Source organism: Carex rostrata, chromosome 5 (genome assembly GCF_964058835.1).
Source record: "Carex rostrata chromosome 5, lpCarRost1.2, whole genome shotgun sequence".
In the NCBI taxonomy this organism is placed as follows: domain Eukaryota; kingdom Viridiplantae; phylum Streptophyta; class Magnoliopsida; order Poales; family Cyperaceae; genus Carex; species Carex rostrata.
The window spans coordinates 12771322-12784366 of record NC_135922.1 but is presented as its reverse complement, the minus strand read 5'-3'; positions in this window follow the sequence as shown (position 1 = coordinate 12784366).

Here is a 13045-nt window from a genome sequence, read left to right as displayed (position 1 = left end):
GGCACTAATTGTATGAGATTCTCAATCTTTATATTTGGAAGATATTTTCAAATTATTGTTAATTTCTTTGGAATGCAGATTTTAATAAATGTCGGCCAGCCAAACAAAGATAACTTCCTTCTATCACTAAATTTCAGAGTCCATTTAATTTTAATTGTAACGCATCATGTGACTATACGTGTAGCGGGTATGTTTTTAGCTAAATTTAGACTTCTACATATTTTTCAGATGTATTTAATCAAAGAAGACAAATTATCTAATTGGAGGGCCGAGATAAAATTTAAAATTTCATCTTTCAATCGTAGCCGTTGGCGGATCGGACACCCAACGTGCTTAATAATAGAATGGAGATATGTAGTTTGTTTAAGAAAATTATTATTTTTCTAATGGATCATTTTTCGAGGACAAATGATTCATTTCTCTGCTTCTAACCTATGTTGCATAGATACGGGTATGAGTGTCATATCGGATACGATATGGATACGGCGATACGGTAATTTTTAAAAATCTAGGATATGATACGTTTATTAAATATATTATTTTTTATTATTTAATTATGGTATTTATAAAATAATAAAGAAAAAACATGATTAAAAAAATACGAATCAGATTAAAAAGGTAAAATGGAGAAGAGTGAAGATGAGAAATAAAGCATTTGATGCTGAAAATAGGAAGATAGCGCTAAAAGCCTAAAATCCAGTAGAAACGGAAGTATTATAATAAATAAATAATAAGGCCCAACTACGGTCCAGCAGAAAAGCATTCCGGAGCACGTCATTCATTTAGTCCAACATTTTTATTTGATATTAATCTGAAGCATATATATATTTGAATCCCGGATCGTTTCATGTTGGAAATGATAACCTAAATAACGTATCCCGACGTATCCGATCCGTATCCCGTGACCTTCGAAGCTGCAACGGTTACTTGTATCCTATATTTAAGGGGATACGATCATACGAGGATACGCCATGTATATTGATAAACATTTTTCTTAATAAAGAGAAAAATGGATAATTTACAAATTTAAAATTATTTTTAATAGAAAGCTACTTGTATCATATATTTAAGGGATATGCTATGTATGTTGATACGTGTATCAGTGCTATATCGGATTCGTGTCTGAGATGGGTATCAGTGACTGACATTTTTCTTAATAAAGAGGAAAATAGATAATTTACAAATTTAAAATTATTTTTAATAGAAAGCTACTTGTGATCCTATATTTAAGGGATACGCCATGTATGTTGATACGTGTATCGGACACGTATCAGTGCTGTATCGAGTGCGTGTCCAGTACGGCTATTAGTGACTGACATTTTTCTTAATAAAAAAAATGGATAATTTACAAATTTAAAATTATTTTTAATAGAAAGCTCAATAAATGAGTAAAACGTATGAGTGTTATATCGGGTGCGTATCGCGTGTCCGATAGGGTACGGAGTATGACTGTAAATGAGTCGAGTTTGAGTGAGTTACCCTTAATTCAAACTCAGCTCATTTAATAAATGAGCAAGTCAACTCGAGTTGGGATGGTAATAATCAGCTGTAGAGCCAACTCGAACTCAGCTCGTTATCAACTCGAGTTGACTCGCAACTCGTTTATAACTCGTTTAACTAGTCAAGTAGTTAGGTATTGTTATACACTAATATGTTTTTATCTATACACAAACAATTGAAATGACCTAGTAATAGTTTATCTAAATACAAATAATCTAACACAGAGATAATATGTCAACTTAAAGCAAACAACAACTTGGAATCCAACAATTTTTCATACAACTTAGTACATAAGTTGAGTTATAAATAAGAGAGTTATGTAATTTGAGTTATAAATGAGCAACTTGGGCTTAGCTCAAACTCAGCTCATTTATTAAACGAGTCAACCAACTCGAGTTGTAAATGAGTGAATTAAAGCAAGCCATTAATGAGTGAGTTGCGAGTTCGAACAATTTTGTACAGCCCAAGTACGGAGCTTGAACTGGAATATCCGAGTAACATAGTTTCCAACGCATAAACAATGACTTCTTATTAAACGTTTGTGTATGTATCAAAGTAGAGAAAATAAATAATTTGTTCTCAGAAACTGATCAATCAGAAGACTGACGTTTTTCTCAATAAAGAGAAAAATGGATAATTTACAAATTTAAAATTATTTTTAATAGAAAGCTCAATAAATGAGTAAATTTAGTAGGATAAATATGATATTATAAATTTTAGAGGAGAAGATACATAATTTGAAGGTTTTTAGGGATTATACAAGAAATTCTTAGAACATCGTGCACGATAATATAATTTAGTAGCAAGAATTAGAACTATTAATTAAAAATATTATTTAATGCATCATAAAAAATCATGCCGATTTTCAATTCATAACATATAAAATAAAAACATAAACCAATAATACCAAATCACCCAAATATCATTTCATAACACAAATGCTTTTTTTTTTTTAAGGTCAGGAAGCAATGTTCCTGACAATTCATTGATATAAGAAAATTATTTACAAACATAACACAAATGTTGAACTATTTAACGCTCTTTATGAGCCACAATGTTGAATAATTCAATGTTTGTGTTATGAAATGATTTCGTGTTATAGGTTTAATTTTTTAATTTCTTATGTTATCAATAATGAAAGTCGGCAAATCAAGTAAATGTCTTTTTAATATGATGGGTTGTGTAAACTTTTTTTACAAGAACCCGAGTAATTAATTATGGATCCAGCGTGCTATGGACCCGGAACCAACAAGGTTTGGTCCAATGTGCTATGGAAATAAACGGTACGTAATGAAGGCTCCACCATGTAAATTGATTTTTTTTTTTTCTTAAAATTTCTAATTTCTGCAAATACTATTAATTTCTCTTATAAAATGAAATCACGTGACACTTATTTATTCAGTTCATTGTATTTCAATTTTGTGACTCGGCCCGTGTAATTTGGATCATCCATGCCCCAACAAAGACAAATGTCGAGCATAAACCAGCAAAAGTATTACTATTGTGTACAGGGGCAGATCAAGAATTTTGATCAAGCATAGACACAAAAATTAACAAGATTATAATTTTTTCTCTTAATGAATCAGAGCTAAGTAGTATATAGGGATCTAAAAAAGTCATGGCACGACACGGTTCCGTCAAGGCGTGCACATGTGCCGGTTTTGTGTTATGACTCACGTGTCCTGTGTCATGATTACCTTTCCAAAATTTGACACAACAAGGCACATCACGCTAAAGATTTAGTCACAACATAACACGTGCAATCACTTATAATTAGGATTGTTAGATCTTAATCTTATGGTGAATTCTAAATAAATTTACCTAAATTTAAAAAATAGTTAAACATGACCAAACCTGACAGGTCACATTTGGACACATCACGTCATGGGGTGATTAATGTGCTATGACCATTCACGTGTCATGATCCTTCCAAATTTAGTCACAGTACGACACGACCTATGAACCAATCCACGGTACATATTTATATACTTAATAGTTGATCTCTTTTTTCTCCTAACAAAACAACGATTCTTCTGAGTAGTGAATCAGACTGTGCCTTTTTTCTTTCTTTCTTTTACGTGAATCAGTCTGGACTGATTTTCTTTTCCATGCAATTTTCTTCTACTGGACTGTGAATTAAATTCAAAAATAGCACTATATCTATTCAGGGTAGGCACAAGTATAAAATACCACTGCGTCTGAATTTTTTTTTGAATCCAGGGATAGGCCAGTGCCTACCCCTAGATCTATTTGGGTCTGCCAGTGATTGTGCCTCACTTTGTCTATCAGTTAAAAATATATAAATGTTATGTATACCACCTACATGTAAAAATACAATTATTAAGGGACCAAATTTTAACACAGATGTATTGGGCATTTGGATGGACAAATGAAAATTTTCCCATAAGAATTATACTAGGGTACATGTTTCATTTTTATGGTACATCCAATTCACATCTTTGAGAAACACATCATGATAGCCTGATGAGTCTGAGATTCAGTTGTCAGACCAATACAAGAATGAAATGGATATAGGAACAAATTAAAGAGAGATTGGGAGAGATAATGTAGTTAATAGTTTCAATAACCAATTGCAAATATTTACAATCCAGTTTCTATTTATATCAACTAGAAGTCTAATGCAGATAATAGTATTGACATGGATGAAAATAGTTAATAGGCGTAAGCATGAAACTGAAAAGTGTGAATACCAGAACCGCTGCTGTAATTGCATATAAATTATAGATTTGATATTTTCTACATGCAGCTGCTGTGAAGATTTGTATATGTTTAATTTGGAATGTTATAAACATTAGGTAGATTATTAGTGCATTTAATTTCACCTTATATCAACTAGAAGTCTAATGCAGATAATAGTATTGACATGGATGAAAATAGTTAATAGGCGTAAGCATGAAACTGAAAAGTGTGAATACCAGAACCGCTGCTGTAATTGCATATAAATTATAGATTTGATATTTTCTACATGCAGCTGCTGTGAAGATTTGTATATGTTTAATTTGGAATGTTATAAACATTAGGTAGATTATTAGTGCATTTAATTTCACCTTACAAAACATTAGGTAGATCATATGTTCAATATTAGACTCAGTTTGTTCATAATGAACATGCACAATTTTTAGAAACAAGTATGATTCAATCGGAACATCATATCTACATTAAAAAGCATCCAAAATATTTTCTTGGCTATAAATGTGCACAAATATTCTAATTTTATATTATTAGGAATTTATCTCATACAACGCAAAGAGAAGAGCCTATACTGTAATTGTGACCAGCTGCAGGGGCAAAATGGTAATTTGGTCTGCACTGATGCAAGTATTCTTTTGTGCATTTTAAAGAAAATGCAACCTTGTAAATAAGGTGACAGCGGGAAGCAAATTAAAAGAACCAGATAAAATAAAAAATTATGCAAAGGAGTATGTACAAATAATTCTGTTACTAGCTAGATCAACCAACCAGCTCATTTATGTAAGATAGTTCATTTAATAGCTCTACATGATTGGTTGCTTAAATCATCAGTCTCACCTAGTATCTGGTCCATGACATCTCTTGCATCCATGAGACAATTGTAAGTCCCAACATTAGGCTCATGCCCTTTGGAAACAATGTGTGCACTATTTTCCCAGCCTTGTCTTTGTCTATCAGTCCTTTCTTGCAAAGCCAATCTATGAGAGTGGTTTAGGTCACAATATTAGGTTGAAGCCCTTTAGAAGCTATGTGATGCAGGAGTTACTCTGCCTTTTCAATTTCTCTTTGTTTGCACAGTGCAACAGAGAGCATGGTATTCTAATTGTACACTAATTGTTAATCAAGCCATAGAGAATTGAAGAACTAGACATCAAGTTTGGATAGTATATACTGGCCGATACATGCTGGTACTAGACCAATTGAAAATTGTACTGCAATTTTATGCATTTTAAATTGTAACTGAGTTCGTTTTCTTTTATTCTTTCAATCAGGAATATGATGCTACTTGCCCGTTTTCAAAGTTCAACAAAATCTCAGCTCCATTAATCCTCATTGATCAGGTACTTGATGATGAATAAAATAAACACAATTACAAGCCACATTTAATAATAAAATAAAGTAAAGATCTTATGATTGTTCAAATACATAACCACTGTTGTTTAGCTTGTATTGTTAGTTTGTAATAATTTAGAAGTCAATAATACGATAATTTATCATAAAGCTTTGTTCATGAATTGGATGATTAATATCATTTTGTTGCCTTGAGTATTATTGAATTTATGGATCATTTCGAGTTCATGACTGAAATTGTGAAACTCCATAATATAGATGATATATGCTCTTAATCTTAAAAGGTCACTAACCAAGGTAATTAGCAGGAACACTGATTACCGCTATAAGGTTAGTATGTGGATTAAAAGATGGTTAAGTTTTACAAACCATTTGACACGAGATGTCATTTTAATCACATAGATAAATGTTCTAGGAACATGGTATTTGACAGACCCCGAATGAAAACATTAAATAGAATTGTGTTCGTGTCATTTATGTTTTTCATTCAGTGTCAAAGTTCTAAAGTATGAGGTATTTATCGTTCACACTAAGAAATATATATGTGTGATTGCTATCTAACGCTGTCCGTAAAAAGCAGTCATAACGATAGCTTTTCGATATATATAGCTTAGCTGAGGAAGTGATAGTCTACCAAAAGTACTACTTGTCCCTCGTATCTCTATACGAGTTATAGCATCACTGGGCCCCTTGATAGAGTAAGATTATCAGCGCGCGGTATGATTACAAGAGTAATCATATTTGATAATATGCTCAAGATCAAGAAAAGATTAAGTTTACAAGGATGACACACACCTACCTTGAAACTAATCTGATAGCTATGAGACAGAGGAACAGACACAGGTAAATTGTTTACTGGATCGTGATATTGTACAGTACAGCATCATCTGTGTAATTGGATGGTCATGATGTGTTGCCAGATGCCGCTCATGATTATAGAGGTTAAAATGGTTTTAACTCTGTTTACCAACATAACACAGATCCTATTGGGTCACACCATATAGGAGTTAATCGGAGAATCTTATTTTGATTGATTATAAATTGGTTATGATCAATGATAAGATGGTTATAATTAATTATACGTGTTATAATTAAATTATAAATGTTATGTAAAAATAACAAGCAAAAACATTGGTTAATTTATAAACGTGTTTGACACGTTGTATAAAAGTTAACCGGTTAATTTATAAATGTGCAGGACACATTGTATAAATTATCGAAACAACAACCGCAAGAAAAATATATATAATTATTCAGAATAATTATACGAATATTATTTGTGTTCGGGCCGAGGGCATTCGGATCTTTTCAGATTCGACCTTATCCGCATGACACGTCATCGATTCTATCCAGATGACATGTCATCGATACCGAAACAAATAACCGAAAGAAAAATATATATATAATTGTTCAGAATAATTATACGAATATTATTTGTGTTCGGGCCGAGGGCATTCGGGTCTTTTCAGATTCGAGCTTATCCGCATGACACGTCATTGATCCTATCCAGATGACATGTCATCAATCCTATCCACAAGGGCAAAATGGTCATTTCACACCTATGCCACCTTGCATGTGTAGAAGCATGGAGAAGGATGTGGAAGGGTGTGGAAGGGGTATTTTGGTCATTTCACATATAAAAGGATGAGGTGTCAATGGCATATCTTGTAAATAGGCCGAACTTGGAGGGCATTTTGGTCTTGTGCAACCGAATCTGTTACATTTCGAAAATTTAGAAATATGATTAAATTGTTAAATCGATCATTTGGCTTAAATAAAAAGTTTAATTAAATTAACGATCGCTCAGAAATTTTCTGACCGACTAAAACGAAACTAAAATTTCGTAATATTAATAATGTATGAAAATATGTATAATAAAATTTAGAGATTTAGAAATAAAATAAAATATAACACTAGGAATAAAATTATAATTATTCGGTAAATTAGAAACTTAGAAAATCCGTTACAATTCTTTTAAATTGTAGGAAAGAAGAAATTTATTTAATTAGATTCGTGTGAATAAATAAGTAATTGAATTCCAAATAAAAATATAATTATACGAAAATATTCGTACAAATAAAATATAGAATTTATAAAGCTCGTTCATTTAGAACTTTTAGATAATCAATTTAATATGCTTAATTATATAAAAGGAAATCAAATTATTCGAATCTTAAATTGAGAGATAAATACACAAATTATATGTACAAATATAGTTACAAAAAAATTATGAACTTTCGATTTGAATTTATGAAAGAAACAGAATTAAAACCAATTGAAAGAAACAATGTTTAAATTCTGAATTGTTTAGACCATTTGATTCATCTAGCACGGATCTTAAATGCTGCAATTTAAAGTTTGGAATTATATTAACCTCCCATCTGATCCAGCACGAATCTTAAAGCAACCCAAATTAATATATCTCTTTCTCTCCTCTCCCTCTAACGTGACAGCCCCCTCCCCCACCCCACCCGTCCCCATTTCCCTCTCTTCTGCGCAAGGAGAAAACAGAGGGCTCCGCCCCCCTCCGCCCCCTCCGCCCTCCCCTCTCCCGTCGCCGGCGAAACCACCAAACCCGCCCCCTTGCTCTCCTCTCTTCCTCTCTGCCGTGACAGCCCCAAACCCGCCCCCTCTCCTCCCTTTTTCCGCCAAAAACAGGGCCCCACCCCTCCCCTTCCGCTGCTGCCACGGCCAGCAGCCGCTGCCCCCACTCTCTCCTCTCTGTCCTTCTCGGTCTGACCCGCCAGACCCACCAGAGCCCACCCCTCTCACTCTTTCCCGCTTCTCCTTCTCTCCCATGAAACCCTAGCTTTTAGGGTTGCGGTGTGAGTCGTCTCGGTTTGATTGGTGCTGTCTCGGTGCTTGATTGGTGCTATTATGATGCTTGATAGTGCTCGAGTGAGGTGGCCGCAAGGCGAGACAAAACCCTCGGACCCGATCAATTTCTTCCGACATTTTTCTCCTTCGGTTAATTTCTAAAATTCGTAAATTGTGTATTGATGAATTGATTAATGTCGTAGGATGTGAATTGGTTAGTTTCGAGTACGGGTTGTTGATTTTCCCGACTCGAACGAATTGTTCGAATAAATTAAGTATAAGGGGTTATATTGTAAAATGATTTTATTAATGGTCGGAGTTGTAAAATGTATAGCCATTGTGATTTGTATGAATTAAAGGGGCTAAAATATTGAAATGAATATGACATGAGGTGTATGTGTAAATAGAATTGGATTTCGGCTTTGAGAATTAAAATAATGGACTTGGAGTAAACTTGTGAAATTGTGTAAATTAAGACCAAATATGTATTTATGTGAAATTGGATAGATGCTAAGTAATAAAGCGGAATAAAAAGGGGTTGAATTTCAAAGTAGACACCATTGTGTGAAACTATATTAATTGAGGACCAATATGAAAAAGATGTGAATTTATATGAAGGATAGCCATGACTTTGCGGTTGGAATATGCTTGAATCGAATTGAAATGAATTGTTAATTAGCGGCTTAAACCCTTGCTAAATTATGGGCCTTTAATTAAATTGAATTGGAATAAAATAATTGATACGTCAAAAGGGCCGACCATATATATATGTAAATTTGGAATTGGACTTGAATTAAAATGATTATAAATGAGCCGAAAGGTATAAAAGAATTGACGAATTGAAAGACGGCTTTTGGAATTTAAGTTTTGAGAATGTAACCGAACTAAACCAAGTAATCGTATAATATAGGTGTAGGCTCAGTCGAGCCAGATTTCGCGAGGCAATTCGAGACGCCTGATCTTTAAATTAAGCGGTACGCTCGTCATAATAAGGTGCGGGATTCTTGGACTTGTTTGATACTTTATTTTCAGGAATTAAACTGTGTATTCGTTTGTCATGTTGAATATCATTGATTGCATCACTGAATTGTGTAAAGCATTTGCATAGCCCAATCAAATTAAACTCGAATTGATCTGAATTGAGTGATTTGCATGCTGGTATGGTTGTAGGTTGTGTCGATCTATTATGATCTGATTTGATTGAAAGTCACCACGATTGATTTGATTTGATTTGAATGTATGTGAATGGATTTACGAAGTTAAGCACTTGGATCCAATGAATTTGCCAAGTCGGGCTGTATGCTGACTTGGATTCCCAGGATCCTAAATGGCCTTAGGTGAACGGCCCTCGATATTCCCAGTACCGGTTGGGACGAGGGAGGGTGATTATGTTATGAGATGTGTGATTGGAAATCATGGTTGACTTGTGTAACGTCTATGGCTCGGTAGCATTTTCCTACGTGTTAATGCATTTGAACGGTCGATTGAATATGACGAATATTGGAAACGATTCTAAAGTGGATTTTCTTTACATGATTTGAACCAGACCTTAATAAACTGTTAAGCCAAGCGGTTGCAGATGGGTGTCAGATAAAGGGTCTAGCGGTTGGCCATCTGTAGGTGTCTGTAACCCTACAGATGTGGGTTTGATAATGGTTCAGCTCGAAAGAACATCTGTAATTGCTACAAGCCCTAATGAACTGAGTTATGAATCGAGTTAAGCCAAAATATATATGTTGTGTTTGAAATTCATCTTGGAAATTCCGTAAACTGTGTTGCAGGTTGAATTAACTGTTGTCGTGCATTGGCATTCTGTTATTTATGATTATATGTATCTGTTTGCATTGTTATTGTTTGGGTTTCATCTTTGAATATAGAGTTTGATTGCAAGTCCAATAATTCAACTGTGGCAAAATTCGCACTGAGGATTTATTCTCACCCCCACCCTCCCGATTATTTTCAGGTTTCTTTTACGGATGCAGCGAGTGAGGATATTGGTAATGCATATAAAAAGATCCACTGTCTTGCGTGTATATGTGACGTTTGATTTATACACGCGGCAGGCTGTCAGACCCGGTGGATTTGGGGTGTGACAGAATCTAAACACTATAAATAGGGGTGGAGGGGTAGAGAGAGAAACATATATTCACATATATACATATGCACATTCACATGTATCTTTTCGTGCAGAAACGAATCGGTATTTTCTCTCTTTCCCGGTTTCTCTCCCAAATAGTGTTTCGGTTGAGAAAAGAAAGTTATACGTAGTTGACGTATAATCTTGCGGGTTGTTGTGGAGAATATTTACGGGATCGATGAATAGTGTTTTACCGAATTTCGCGGTATGTCAGTTTTGCATATTGATGAAACTGAGCAACCGAAAATTCGTGTTTACGGGTTTTCGTCTTTTCCCCGTGAATAGTGTTTTTGCAGAATTCCGCGGTTTACGGTATTTCTGGCAGAAGAAATAAACCGCTCTCCGGTTAGTCCTGGTGGATAACCGATAGAGGCATTAGACGTCTGATGCTCCGTTTCGAGTCGATTCCTTCCCTGGTGAGGCTCTACTCGCTCGGTCTGCATTCCAACTGTGATTTGGAAACAAGGTATAAATATGTTATATTAATCTATTTAATTTGTAAGTAGATTAAAGTTTTAGAAATCAATCATGGAGTAGATCTGTAAAAGGATTAAATTGGGTTTTGATGCCAAAGGAATACTGAAGGTGGACCGCCTTGGAAAGTTTCCTGACATACCCCGTTTAATCCTGAGCTTAAGTTGGCTGTAGAAATTTTTGTTCTGCGGTCATTCCGCACCTTAAGCCTAAACGGGTTTTGGTTACCGCGAAACCCCAAAAGTGGTATCCGAAAACCCAACAGTGGTATCAGAGCACAAGGCTCTCCCGCTGATTGATTTTCTAAAAGTTATAACTTATGCAAATTAGGTGCATATACCGCATATCAGTTTAATTCTTACATTTGCAGCCTAAGTCCAAAACCGATTAGAAATGAGATTTTCTTGGTTCGGTTTTACCGACTAAGAAAGTTAAATTAGATTTAAGCTTTCTTTATGCTTTCTTATGAAATGTAAATGTTTACATTTCTTGGATCGGTTTTCCGACCGAGAAAGATAAAATAGGATTTTATGCTTTCTTTATGTTTTCGTTTTTCAAAGCTTTTGATTGCGTTAAAGTTCATCGAAGAATGTGATGAAGCAATAAAGTACCTTAGTAAGAGCTGTCATTTCCACACCGTAAAAGAGATGGTTCTGTCTAGGAAAGATTGAGTCTAAGCGGTCCTTGTGACCCCGATCTTTCCTGGGAGCCCCTTTTACACGTCCTAATGGCTGGCCGAAAAGGAACTTTGTCACGTTACCAAATTGCTTTAACGTATTTTGAAATGGCAAAATTTAGTGTAAATCTTTCGCCTTTTCGAAAACCTTCGGATAAATAAAGTTCATCGAAGAATGTGATGAAGCAATAAAGTACCTGAGTAAGAGCTGTCATTTCCACACAAGAAAGAGATGGTTCTGTCTAGGAAAGATTGAGTCTAAACGGTCCTCGTGACCCCAATCTTTCCTGGGAGCCCCTTTCACGTGTCCTAATGGCTGGCCCAAAAGGAACTTTGTCGCGTTACCAAATTGCTTTATGGACCGAAAAGAATATATTATTTTAAAACATATAAATTGTTTATGTGCTTTAAATGGTATAAATAAGAACTGAGCATAGCTGCAAAATAAAGAATTGGTAACTGATAGATTATATACCCGACTTGGTCATGTATATAAGTAAATTAGATTTACAGCTTATAGTAAATTAGATTTACTGCTTTAATATGAAAAATGGGTAAAACTAGATTTACCGTCTTTCCAGGGAACCGTGAAAGAAAATTTTCTTTGAAGAAAAATATGAATGTGAGATCACATTTGACATTGTTTCTTTCTGACTTCCTTTCCACGACTGCTTGCTGAAGCATATGAAAGAGGTCTTTTAGGAAAATGTAAATGAGATCGTATTCACTATTCTTTCTGTCTGACTTCCTTTCCACGACTGCTTACTGAAGCATATGAAAGAGGTCTTTGAGGAAGATAGGAAGTGGATCACAATCGGTATTTTTTCTGACAAGCAACTTTCACGTGTCCGTAACGCTGACCAAGGTCAACATTACGAACTGAAAGAAATATACGTGACTCGGTCACATATATAGGTAAATTAGATTTACTGCTATCATATAAAAACGTATAGATTAGATCTATCATTTTTATAAGAAACCATAAAAACTACCTCTACAAGATAGACGGTAGCTAAAAGTCAATTACAAGAACTGACTGCTTAACCAAGTCAAAGCATATGGAAAAGGTACTGCTAAGAATAGAAAGTAATGGGGATCATATTCGGTATTCTTTCTAGACTTCCTTTCCACGACTGCTTAATGAAGCATATGAAAGAGGTCTCTTTAAATACGAATATAATCACATTAGTCGTTATTTCTGGCGAAATGGTACCGCTAAGGATAGAAAGTAATGGGGATGACATTCGGTATTTTTTCTAGACTTTCTTTCCACGACTGCTTAATGAAGCATATGAAAGAGGTCTCTTTAGATACGAATAAAATCACATTAGTCGTTCTTTCTGGCAAACCTCCTTTTAAATATTGCTGGCACTGTTAAG